General features: G+C 40.2%; 1 protein-coding gene across 2 annotated transcripts in view; it reads left to right on the forward strand.

Moving 5' to 3' along the window:
- asic1b (acid-sensing (proton-gated) ion channel 1b) overlaps window positions 1-14047 on the forward strand; it is a 144810-nt gene that overhangs the window by 84071 nt on the left and 46692 nt on the right. The window lies entirely within an intron of this gene.

Consider the following 14047-nt stretch of genomic DNA (forward strand, 5'->3'; position numbering starts at 1 on the left):
TACAAGGTTAGTCTCAGTATCCTTACATGGTTTGACTTCTATTGAATCAGTCTGGATGTGTCCCGCAGTGACACTATTATAAGGCAATGAAAAGATCCATATAGAGTTGGATTATAGCATGTCTCAGGAAAAATTAAGTTAGGGTTTAATATATCATGAATCGAGCATCAGTTATCTAAAGAAATCCTCTGCTGAGACCCGTCAGTAATTGTAAGTGAGTGGTGATATAACACCAGTAGACACCCTGCAGTGCAGTGTTGTTTAAGCCTGCGAGTTTCCCCTCATCTCCTCACTTCTTCTGCTCCTGCATCCCTTCCATCATTCCTCATGCACTCCCTTCAGCCTTCCCCCTCATAGCGGTGCCTGATTCATTTTCCCAGTAACAGCCTCAGTTCCCTGTGATTTATATGTTTATGGTCATTACTGACGTTGAGTAATACATTTCCGTTTTTCCCCTCGTCTCCGTCTTCCTCCATCTCTCTTTTGGCAGAGCCCTGGGGTCCTGCGAGGAATATCAATTACTTTGTTCCTGTTTAATCACAGTCTTTCACTTCCTCTCTCGACACCACTTTTAGGCAGGCAGAAAGAAGCTTTTCTTTTGAGGTGTTTGTTGTTTTATTATATAAGGCTCTAAAAATATGGGCGCAATTTGCTCTCATTAGTGATAAATTTTCAGTCATTAAGTATTGTAACCAGCTGGTCAGTCCTTAAAATATTTACTGACACAGTTGAAATGTTTTACTAATTCACAGTGCAGATTTTCATGCCTGATTCTGAATTGCTGCTCATGTTTGCTTTTCTTTTTCTTTCTTTTGGATGACTGATTGTATCTATTCCAGGATGTGACCCATATCTGGTACCATTTAAACTGACAGGGAAGTCAAAGAATAACAAATAAAAAAAAAAGCGGAGAGCAGCTGTAACAAATATATCACAATTTGTTTTCTTGGCTTTTGTGCTTCTGCCACTTGTTTCAAACACATTTCAGTTACAGTGCATGTTCTTTCTTGTTGTGAATTCAGGCATCTCAGCTAAAATCAAGTGTTTTGTTCCTCCTCTTTTTCACATTGCTGAGTCTTTTTGTCTTCACTGCTAAAGCTGACTCAGTCAAGCTGGCATGGTAGCCAAAATGGTAAAAGATGCAAGTGTTAGATATTTTCATTGTGCTGCTGATAAATCATGTTTTACGCATGAAATACAGTACAAATCTGATTTTGTATGACATGTTCATGAGATCAGAAGTCCAACTATATCTAGGTTTTGCTTTTATTAGAAAACTTCTGGATCTAAGGTTAAAAATATCAAGCACTTTACAGTGTAAGAGTGAAACAATAAGTGGATTAATTGGTGAGTTGTTTCACAGAAAATGACAGCAATTCGAAATGACAGCAATTATACTAATAATTAATTACTCATTTAAGTCTTTTGTAAGCAAAAAAGCCAGACATGCCCTAGTTCCAGCTTCTCAGCTGTGAGGATTTACTTCTTTTCTCTGTTTTACATCATTGTTAATTTGATATTTGGGTTATTTGGGACAATTGACCAGTCTAATGAAGCAATATGAGTGCAAAACTGTTGGATCTGGGGAAAAATTGAATACATTTTTTTCAGTATATTATGACCTGCAAAACTAAGTTCATATGTTAATTGCGAAAATAATAAGCCGCTTAATTGATAATGAAAACAATCCTTCGTTGCAGCCTGAGAAAGTAGAGTAATTGATTCATGAATTAAAGATAGAGAACTACATAAATGAATAGCATTTTCACTTTTCTCAGCATCTATGTCTTAGATTCTAAGACATACATTCACACGAGAGGCATCAAAGCAGACCAGGGTTAATGGCCTGGCTCAAGAGATGGGTCAAGTACAGTACTTTGGGTTTTATGTGTTATCGTAGATGATGTCTTATTTACTTTCGCTGCACATACTCTCCCAGCTGGTGAAGGGATTCAGCCCTGAGCAAGAGGCTAATGTGACCCCACAGTTCAAACAGTGGCAGTTGGTGTTTGGTAAGGGAGATGAGCTGTATCAACAAATGGGCAGACGCGCATTATCATCATATCGACTTGCACTCATTTGATTTGAAAAGACGGGGTTTGGGCAGGGTGGCTCCATTGAGAGCAAAGTCAACCTCCTCATTACTGGCTCCTTGTCAGCTACATCAAAGTAGCTTCGCAGAGTCTTTCACTTGAAAATTCCTGGTTAGCTTTACGCTGCCTGATGGAAAACATGCTTGGGTTTTCATTTGGGTGACTTTATATTTCAGGCAGCTGCAGTTAGCTTCTCTCTGTAATATTCAGCCTTCTCAGCACAGAGCCCTAATGAACCGAGACTCTCTGTACAGTACGGCCTTTTTTCTCTTTGAATTTAAATCATCCAGCCAGGTAGCTGCTTGCAGCATTTATCAAAGAGGACTGTGGCCATCCCTTATAGGCAGGATTTCATTCCCTTAAGTGAAGTGTCTAAAAGTTATTTGAACAGGAAGAGTGCAATGAGTTCATATCCTTACATAAGTAATATAGTGTAGAAAAGTACTAAAGAATAGTTTTATTAAACAAGCAAACCTTGGTAGGATAAATGCAAAGCTACGTAAGCCCTGAATCAGTGAAATCAGTGAAATAAAGCGTAGGCATATAACCAATTTTAGGCTCCCCAGCTCTCCAGATCCATTATTCAGTGGGAGAAAAACATACTGTATAAGGAGCTTACTCTAGAGGCGGAAGGAATACTAGAAAAAAAAAAAAATAACGAAGATGCAAGTAGCGCTGTCCTTATCAGTCAGATAACAGAAGATGCTTTGCATCCCTAAGCTGTGTTTTCACTGAGGAGTTTCTCTGCGTCTGATGCAAATATCATCTGGCTTGTAAATTGGGCATGGTAGTATAATACCAAACTACTTGATGCTGTCACTGCACCTCCTCGGGACATAGTTTAATGACTGTTTCTTGTTGATGTAGATGCCATGTGGGTTTACCCTGCAAGTGCAGCTATTTCTAATACAAAGATTTGATTGTATTCCCTCTTTCCCATGTGAATCCTTCCATATCATTATTTTTTTTCACCTCTATGTCTGCAAAATATGAAACGGAAAGTTGTTTGGATAAATTTGAATTATAGCTTTCACTTGATTAGAAAATGCAGCAAAAATGGCTTTATCCAAATTAATTATTATATTTACAAGTTTGCCCCAGGAAAGCTCCAAAATTAAATGGCAAGAGAACTCCATAACGAAATATAAGTGACTTTTCATCTCTGGATGTTAGCTATCTTATCAGGCTGAATGAACTTTCCCTATCATTCTCACCTCTCTGATGTGAACGGCGTACATGCCACAGCACAACCCTGCAGTCTCATGTTTATTAATTTCCTCCAGCGAGAGATGCACTAAATCATTGACCCTCTTTTAGTGCCTCATGCTCCAACTGAGCATGGGAACGAGGAGGGCGTATTGATTTTGCCCCCTTCTCATCAGCAGCCAGGCCCTTATTTGGGATAAGGAAATGGTAAATCTCATATAGGGAGCCCCTGTCAGGGCCTGTCCAGATGCTAATCTTCACTAGTTGATGGCTCTCTAATCTTTTTTACCATCTACAACTCATTAGAGGCTGAGGAGGTAAATGTAAAGTGTTAAACATCACATTAATTCTCAGGACATTCTCACGAACTTAATAAGGGAAAAGTTTTTATCACACAGTAACAAAAACAAGCTTAGAATATGGCTTCACTTTCATTTTGCATAGTGTAGGATAAGTGCACACAACAGCATGACTTGCCTGGACCATCTATGGCCCAGCACTACAATCGTAAATGTCAGTGACTGACTGATTGAGTGATGAATTTACACGATTGGTTGGAGTGTTGGACTTTTCTCATTGGCCGATGCTCTTTCAAAATGATTTTGCACAAAAAGTTTCTATTACATTATCAAGGGCATTTTCAGTGGATCCACAACAGTTTTCAGCTACCGTAATTCTTCAAATACTGACAAGGGCCTTTATTTACCTGAACTGCAGAAGGTACAGGCCTTCATTTCAGGCAGACCTTTATTTCTAATCTTTGTTTGATGTGTATAATTGCCAATACCTAAGTACGATGCTCCCATTTGCTGGCTCTTGCTCGGTGTGTCTTATGTTTAGTTCTTTATGTAATAAATGTATTTTATTTTCCATAATGGACACAAGGTTCAGCAAATTGGAAACGCAGCTTTGCGTTCCAGCAGCTCCCAAGCAGCTGGGTCCAGTCATATACTACCTTTATACCTAGTCTTGTCTGTTAACAGAACAAACTGCCTGGGAGAATTTTGCAATGACTCTCCTTAATATGCCATATTATTCGAAGTAGAACGCTCTATCCTTTTTCTTTTATTCACTTTATTGGTTATTGTCTTAGATTGCTTGTCATTTCTGTTTGACATTCATACTGCATGTGAATTTTGCAACCACATTTCTTTTTTACAGTTTTGCTTTGTGTCTGAGTCAGACCCGGTGGTTACATATAAAGGAACAAACAGTCACATGGGGACAGGCTCATTATGAACTTATTGGACGCAGAGGTTTTGCTGACTGAAGTGTGACTTAAACCTTCCTCCCACCTCAAGCTCTGCTCCACTGTGGGATGGAAATTGATTTGCTTTGGATGGGAATTTTTGACCCGGCAGCATGTGTTAACCATAGTAAATGCTGTAACGCAAGCAGTAATTGTGTAAAATGTAGCAGACTGATTAGTGACCACATCAATGGATGGATGGATGGATGGATACCTAGGGGACCGAGAGCATGCATTATAAAAACCTTTGAGGCTTAGGTTGTTAAGCAGCCCTCTCAGTGAAATTGGAGAGCTCAACAACCGTGGCTGATGTTTCCCTGATTACCCAAGCTATCCACATCTCTGATAATTTTTTTGTTTTACTTGAAGATACAGTATAATGCAGTTAGTACTTGAACAAAATCTAATTTTGTTTTAAAAAGTGACGAGTGCGTCAGGCTCCCGTGAGTGTTGGCTCTCTTATTCCTGCAAATAAATCGAGGGACTCTCAATAATCTAGTTATAAACTCCCCAATGGAGCGTTTGTCATATTATCTGACATGACAAATAGACCTGAGCTCAGATGTCTGGCCCCCACCCTCCCCCTTTCCCACCATTTCGGCTCCCTCTAGTCTTTTTACCTCCCCTTGTTCAATCCCCCTTCCACCTTCTCTCTTTCTTTACTGCTCTCCTTTCCTTTCCCTTCCTCCCACTCTCTTGAGGGTTCTTTGAAAGTAGCACTGGTGAATACTACTACAAGTGGGAACAGATATGCACCCGATGCTTTTGCTCAGACATTTGTGTGTGATTGGCTGTGTTGAGACTGGTGAATCTGGCTCAGTTGACCGTGCATCATCTGTCGAGGAATGGCGGTGGGGGACAATAGAAATTGTTAGTCTGGCACCTGAAAGGGTCCTTGCACACCTGTGGGCATGTGTTTGGGTGTGTGTCTGCGTGACTGACTGAAGGACAAAGGAACAGAGAAAAATATTGTGCGTGTACACAATTCTGGCCTGATGTGTCCCACAGCGCTAGTGTCCCGCCTTGTTAGCCCTCTGGCCTCGAGTGAAACAGTAGTGTGTGTTGTAGCTCACAACTGATTAGACCGATATGAGTCGGTGCCTGCCAAGCTCTGACTTATCATGGCTTGATCATTTTAACAGTAGATATTATAGTGCCTCTTTGTAATTATTAGTCAGCAGATAAGCCTGCTGTCTAAATAAAACCATGTTTATATACAACTAATTTGCAACAGGAAATATATCTGGAGGGAAATGCAATCGTGACCGGATGACTTTTCAATTAACAAAATGAGTAGCTGTTAATTTGTGTATTCGTCGAAATACAGTGTGAATGTTCTTTACTGACGTAAAGAAACAACAAAAAAAAATGTTGCAGTACGTTATCCAGTTGTTATGACTCCAGCATTATTAAACTTTTCCAGACCCACAGCTCTTGGCTAAGGTTAAAGAAACATTACATCACAGTGACTTCAGACACTGTGTTTATTTACATGTAATCAACACCACAATCTTTCCCCGAGCTTAACCAAAGTGCTTTTGTTGTAGTTAAACCTAACCACAGACCTGGCTCCAGCAACCTCCAGGCCACTCAACTGCTGTTAATAAATGTAGCTCTTCATTCATTTGAAAAAAACAACATAATTGGGAAAACTGTTTAATAGTGTATGATGATCATTTCGAGCAGACAGGGTTGCAGCAGTAGGATTGGGTAATAATGCCAAAAATGTATTTAAAGAGCTATTTGTAAGTTCTGCTATTGTTACATAGCCAACGTTTTAACAGCTGTTTACTTACCAGTAAACAGCAAGCCTTCTGCCCTCTGCGCAGCAATACTTCTTCAGGGCCGCCTGGATGCTACAGCGACTTGGTATCAGAAAGTGAGGAGATTCCAGTAGAAGAAAAGAGGTGATAGAAATAGAAGCAAAACAAGAGGGTTGCTTTCCACAGATGGAGACACCTCTTGGCGAGTAAAGGAATGAGTAAAGATTGATGCTGAAAGTATAACGTTTCTTCAAGACTGGTAAGTAAACAGCTGTGGATGCTAACATCAGCTGTGTAGATATAGCAAAACTTACAAATAGCTTCTTTAAATCTTGATTTTTTTTTTTTTTTTTTTCATGGTTCAAAACACCATGAGATTGAATTACAGGAACAGCAATCAGGTAAATTTGTTATCTCCTCTCCAGCATATAACAGTAGGCTAGTCTCCTCTGTGTCAGTGCTTACCAGCCACTTCAGGTAATGTTGTTTATAAACTGCAGCTCTTAAAAGTTAACCGTGCTGTGTGTTAAGATGAATTCATATGTGCGTGCATGAAATTAAACTTTTTTTTTTCCAGCAGCAACCTCTATGTGGAACAGTCCAGACTGTATTTATGGTGCACATAATTTTAAAACAAGACAATGATTATCTATCCTCTTAGTCAAGGTTTATTTACAACTCTGGATTAAAGCAAGATGGAAAAAGCAATAGGTTGACAATGACTATTGATTAAATATTGAATTAGAATGTTGATTAGCTGGGCATACTGGGAAATATCGATGCAGATTTCAGTAAATATTAACCTTCAAGTATTTAGCTACGCCATTGTAGAAATAGTATTTTTTCTATATATATATATTTTTTTTTTTAAATGGCATTTTTGTTCATTGTGAAAATGTAATTTTCCATCATTTAATGGTTAAAAAACACTGCGGGTGAAAGAAAAACATTGCAAGCCTGCTAATTCCTTGCTTTTTTTTCGAGAGCTTCAGTCATTACAGCCTCCTTTAAATCTGAAGAAAACCAAGAGTGCTCATGCAAGGAAAGTTGAGTCGCAATCAATGCTGAGTTTCAAGCAGCTTGAGTCTTATTTTACAGCAGTGCAAAATTAATGACATATGTCCAGCAACCATAATGAAAATGATAGTTTCTAGTTTCTTCTTTTAAAAAGCTTTTTAGAAGAGGACAGAATAATATGGAGCATCTGGCATAAGGAACAATACAGCAAATGTCATGATTGTCACGTAATTCCTTTGTGCTATTTGCTTTGGTGTCAGACAGAAATAATGACAAGAAAAAAATACATAATTTCTGAGGAAGACAAAAAAAAAAACACGGACTTTCAAAAAACTGCCACAGTCTGTCCATGTATTTTAATATATACACAAGAAGACTGATAAAACCTGCAGAAAATAAGCTTTATTGTTTATTTAATGGTTTAGACTGAATAATTGCCTGCATATCGAGGGCGTTTGCTGAGCATTTATTGGTACGTATGAAGTGATGCAGATGGAGGTCCTGAAAGCAGACTCAGTAATCACTGATATTAGCGTCGCAATCCCCAAGCTATGTGACTCCAGGCCTGCCCTGCTGAATTGGCTTTATGAAAATGCCACCGAATGACATATTTAAACCATTCAGCATGATAACTGTGTCCCTCTCGGCTCTTGTGTTAAAAGGCAGCCTGCTGCCCCACTAGTATTCCTCTTAGTAAAAGAGGGAGAGGAGAGAGAGAAATGGCAAGAGAGATAAAGTCAGAGAGAATCAAACAGAGACTGGACAAGTAGAGGCTGAGTTGAAAAAGGTGAAAAGGAAGACAGGAGACAGAGGGGACCGCACCGTGCAGGTAATAGGTTGGACTCTGTGACAATCACATTCAGAGGGGAATCGGTGCCGCTGTGTAATGCGGCAGGACAGAGAGCCAATCAAAGAGCGGCTATCGCTGATCTCTGACCCGGCACTGTTCACATTTAGCATGTCAGTCAGAGCCAGAGAGACAGAGAGGCTGTGATGTACTGACTCTGATCGGAACAGGCTGGTGTTTCCATGGATTCCATTGATTTCAAAAGTAGTCATGATATCGCCATTGATTTCAGTTGTCCTAATCTGCTATAACTCCCGTCTCCAGCTTAAATGCAGGGCTAATTACACCGACCTTAACATTCTCACTCTGTCTATCTCTGTGTCAGTATATTCATTTGTTTTTTTTTCTTTTATAGTTCTCACACTATAAGCGTTTGATGGCCTTGCTGCCGCCAGCTGCATATCATCATTAGATACCCATCACTACATAGTGTGAATTTCAAGCATGTCATAAATATCATCACCACTTGAGATGCAGCGTACTTGCACGCCTCCTGTAGCTCTCTCTCATATGAACAAATATTTGTCAGCGCCTTTGATTTCAGTCTGCATCACAATGAAGTCCCTCTTAAGACCATTCCCTGTCCCCTGAGCAGCTTCCTCGGTTTTTGTGTGACATCTGCAGCCACAGTGCCGCATGGTGCTGCATTGTGCAATTGGTGAAGGTGAGCAGAAATCTGGAAAAGAAAGTATACCACTCTGCTGTGGAAGAGGTATTTCTTTGAAGGCTTTAGTTGGCAGTGTCAATGTTTCGAAATCGAGATCTGCTCTGCACTGTTAAACAGCCAGTGACATGAACCAGCTGCTTCGGGGAGTAGTTTTCCACCGCACGGCCGTAGGCTTTTATAAATGAACCAGCCAGTTTCTGTTTGACATTATGCTTGTTACTGACCATGATCAGGCCATGAGTAATTCTAAGCAGTAATGAGTCATTTTTGTTTTGTTCTCAAGATTATTTCCTGCCATTTTCTCCTTTTTTTTTTTAGAGTGGAGTGTAACAGAACAATTTGGTGAGTGGGGGTAAAATAAGCAGTTTGGGGCCAGGCTTAAACTTTTGACTTTGCCGCTTGATGGTGTGCAACTTAGTCAGCTAAGAATGCTACAAGTACTGAGTGAATCTTAATTCTTGTTTTAGCCAAACGAAAAGAACCATAGTTGTTGAAGGGTCCACTTCAACAGGCAATTTCTCTTGTGCTCACTGGATGCTGGCTCCAATTAAACTGACTGAAGTGATTTTAAAAATAAAGTTTCACAACAAAGGAGAGAGTACAGCTGAGACAATTAGATAATTAATCAATATATCAATTTGGTGAAAATAAATCAGCAGTAATTGGCATTGAACATCGTACATGATACTGAGCTGAATATCTCTTGGTTGTTTGGACAATCTGACCTTGGTATCTGAGATTAGTTAATGATTAAACAAGAAAGTACTGAGCAGATAATCAATACTGATTAGTTAGTTGCAGGTAACCCTTAAAGACCATAAAGACAGGTATGTTTGTTAGTGTTTTGTGTCTTGCTTCCCCCTCGCTCATCCTTTGTCAGATCCATCCAGTATGAATCAGTGTTTTTTTTTTTGTTTTTGCTCAAAGCATCAAAACATTTTGGAGCATTTTGGAGAAATTATGGATGACGTTACAAATGTTATGTCCATCAAATCCCTGGTGGTGGGTAGAATTGCGTTGCTTCAAAAAAATGACATTCAGCTGAAATATTACACTTACCACCAATATGTGACGGTGGGATTGGTCTTCAGCCGCGCACGTCTATGTGCTGAATGCACAACCAAATGGCATGGTAGACAGATTAATCTGATGAAAGCTTTACTAGCCAACACAAACAATGGTGAGCCCATCAGTGAATCTGCCGCAGCGAGTCTGTCATTTTGTCATTGTCCCAGAATCTGCTATTAGACAAGGTCAGGTTTAAAGGAGGTGCTCTGATGCCACTGTGTTTTCCCCATATACCTCTTGAGTGCATGGGGAGCTATACTTTAAGCCTCTCAGTTAGTGCTTTTAGTGGGCTTATTTTGACTTTTATTTTTACCAATGATGGCAATAAAAATCAAAATGTCATTTGACACCCATCTTTCATGAACGTGTCACTCCTCCTACTAATAGCGAGAGATATGACATTCTTTTAAGTGCTGAAGCTTTTCCTGCAGGCAGTCAGGCAGACAAACAGGAACTTTATAGTCAACAGGAGAAACCAAAACATGTTGCAAGACTCAACTATCAATCATGATCATTTGTTTTTATTTGTCTCAATCTAAGGATCTCTTTGTTATAAGTACAGTATGTTGTGGCCAGATGTTTGACTACCAGCATAAAGAGCCTCTTGAGAAGCGTGAAAAACCTCTTCTCCGGAAACATGATTCAACAGTCATCTATTACCAGGCAAAGCTCTGTGTATTATAATTACAGAATTGGGTCTTCTTTATCAACAGCATCGCAGGATCAGTCATGAAGTTTTGTGTCACCCTTTGCACCCCTCTAAATGAGAAATGTGTTGTTTGGCCACAACAACTCACTTAAAAAAAATCGGTCACTGTTCTTTCCATATTGTTTCCTCCCAGCAGGGGAGCGTCTGTGTATAACACTGTGTATCAGATAGCAATGAAAGCTGTTGAAAGGTGAAGACAGAATATAGTGTTTTGTAGAACAGCATCACTGCCTTTGGCCTCTGCCTCATCCTGCCGTAGTATCTTCTGGGAATGGATCGAGCTTGTTGCTTGTTTACTCGCTCTTTGTTTTTCCTGAGCAGGCCGAATCCATTGAATCCCACGATATCCTAAGAATATGAATGCAAGATTATTGATTGAACACTGCCTTTGAGCAAGTAATATCATTGTCTCGGTGTGTCAGCTCTTCCTTCCGTGTGATATCTTCATTCTATGTCACCTCGACTCTCCTTCTCTCCTCACTTCAAAATCTTTATGAGGTACACATAAATTATCTAGAAGCATCAAGTGTCCATTCAGTTTGTGTGTGTGTGTGTGTGTGTGTGTGTCTCCTTGTGTGTCTGTGTGTGTGTGTGTGAGTCCTTGTGTGTATATGTGGAAGAGAATACAATACAGAGACTGTCATGTGTCCATGTTTTTGCTGTTTCTGGGTGTCTGTTTTTCCACATGTGTGTGCATGTGTGCCCATGTGTGTGCATGTGTGGCTATATGCATGTTCAGAGTAATGGGCTTTGTGCATCCTCTCTTGCTGACGGCCAGGATGTATCCATGGCAACGCCAGGTCGATCCCAGCTGAAAGCGGAGCTGGTGAGAGGGACTTGAAAGGGAGCGTTAAACCTCTCCTCTCATCTGCCCTGCACTCTTCTCACTCTGACCATGGCAAAATGCATGGCCTTGTTGAAATCCCTGCCCCAGGGGTATATGCTTTACTTTGACTGTGGACACTCACATCACAACACTGCCACCTTTTGACCTGATGCAAAAATGTACCCTCAAAAGATTGTCCTATTGCTTTATATTTCCTGTTTTCTCACTAAGCTGAGGGTTCGTGTGTGGAGATAAACGATTAGACAAATGATTTTCCCTGAGATCTTTAAGTACCAGTATATCAACATTTCAGGATGATGTCTTCTTGCCTTTTAGAGAGTTGACTTTAGAGGTGACAGGAAATGAGCGGAGAAGTAGATGGGGAGGAACAAGCAACAAAAGTCTCCAGCTGGATTTGATAATGGTCCAACACACAAGTGGTGGAGCTGTTAAATTCATGTTAGGATGAATTGTGTTCTTAGGACAATTTGCAGTTGTTATAAAAGCTCAAAGCTATCTTTTGTCAGTCTACAAAATCAGTACCTGTTTCACTGTCATTTGTAGCTTTCCTATACCCTTTTCTCTGCAGTTAAAAAGCTCTTTTATCAAGCTTGATTTGGTGCTTGCCTCTGGTAACTCTGTTACAAAGTCAAATAATCATGACAAGAAAGAAACATGATTCTGCTTGATACATGTGACAGTATTTATATAAAATAGGTAATGTAACATGCAAAACACAGATAAGAAAGTACTTTTGTCATCAGTTTGCCATCTTCACTCTCTAAATGATGCCTATCAAATCTTTTGATGCCTTGTCATGACAGTTTCAGCCCTTAGGAGAGACTAGAGGATTAGATGTGGCGCTGCTGCCCCCGTGTGGATATAAGCATGCATGCTGAGGCAGTGTGAACAGGATTTGAAAGAAATTACTAATGACAGGCAAGGGATGAATAGATGCAGATAAATGAGAAGGAATTGAGCAAGACAATCATGTTTGGTCTTTGATTTATCTCTTTTGAGAAGAACACAGATGCCAAAACAAGAACAGATTTATTGCAACCCTGTGTGCATAAATAAATCTGCGCTGACAATGTAATTAAGATATTTTGGCAGAAAGGACATGAACCTAATCATCTGATTTTACTCGGAGGGTCAGTGAACTATTTTGCACAGTTTAATTTCCCTCCACAGCAGTTTCACAACCCACCATCTTGTTCCAAATCTGGGATGTTAGCGCGTGTGAATATTCAGGCAGTCGTACCCCTCACAAGGCCTGGGGACTGCAGCTGAGGGAGCTTCGTGACCTTCTTGTTAGGTCAGGCTGGATGCCGGAGGCTATCTAGTGATCACTAATACATATTCAAGAACCAGAGTCTATCAGGCACTGCTGGTAAGTAAGCTCCAAGATTTAGCCTGATCAAGGCCAGGCCCCAACTCTTCTGTTTGCTCTCTTATCATCAGAAAACACATATTGACCAAGTCTGCTGCCTTTCTCACCTTCTCACTTGATATCAGAGTTCCCCCGTGATGAAAACACAGGTTGTTATGGTTTAAAAGCTCAACACAGTGGATCCGTTTGGGTAATGCGCCTCCCATTGGCTTCAGCGGTTTAATGTGGCTATTCCTTAGAGGTATCCGTGGTATCATTAGCCGTAGATTTTTATCATAAAGAGTGCTGTCATGCCCCTAAATGCGTCTAACGTTTCATTTTCTGGCACCATCATGTTTCTGAAAATAATCTCAGCAGTCTAATGGAGGTGGATCGATACAGATGGATCGGTCTCTTACATTTCCTTTTCATATCACAACCAACACCACCTCTGGGAATCTGCATTTATCTCCATATTCAATAATGAGAGGATCAATTTAAGATGATCTCTCTCTCTTCCCCACACTACTTGTACATATTTGCTTTCAGTTAATCTCCTTTTCATAGAAATGCTCGCAGCTATGTGGGGTTCTATAATTTGAAAGAGATCTGTTAGTAAAATGAGCCATTAGATTGAAATAACAATGAGCAAATGGAAGTCGTGATAAAATTCCTTGACTTTCCTCCTTGGTGGTTGCGACTGTTACAGTTTATTTCTTGATAAGGCATCACACGTGCACTTAATATGTCCTCTCTTCGAATTCCCTAAAATTACTCATCTTACTCTGTGTTGTTCCTGTTGCTCAACATCAGGTAACATCAGGTCTTACAATGCACGTTAGGTTGTATCCTACATTCCAATGTGAGAATATTTTCCAATTGCGTATCTGTATCATTTCAATAACACCTAAGTATTATTTGGATTTGATTACACAACTCTGCTGAGATCATTTCCTTCTCAGGAGAGGTCATCACAAACAGTAAAATCAGCAGAAATAAACAGCCTGTTTAGTGCTTTTGTGCTAGTGTACATCGGCTGAGTTTCCACATCCATTTTCTCTCTCCCCCTGCGTCCAAGCCTCGTTTTGTTTTTTCCTGTAAATGGTGAAACCCTGCCCTGCCACAGTGACCTGTAGCTGGGCCCTGCGGGAGTATTCTGTTTCCTATACTCTTCATGGCCTCACCTTCTTTCCCCTCCTCATTCTCCCCCTCCTACTCCTTCTCTTCTTCTTC

The sequence above is a fragment of the Seriola aureovittata genome, chromosome 2 (genome assembly GCF_021018895.1).
Source record: "Seriola aureovittata isolate HTS-2021-v1 ecotype China chromosome 2, ASM2101889v1, whole genome shotgun sequence".
Taxonomy (NCBI): domain Eukaryota; kingdom Metazoa; phylum Chordata; class Actinopteri; order Carangiformes; family Carangidae; genus Seriola; species Seriola aureovittata.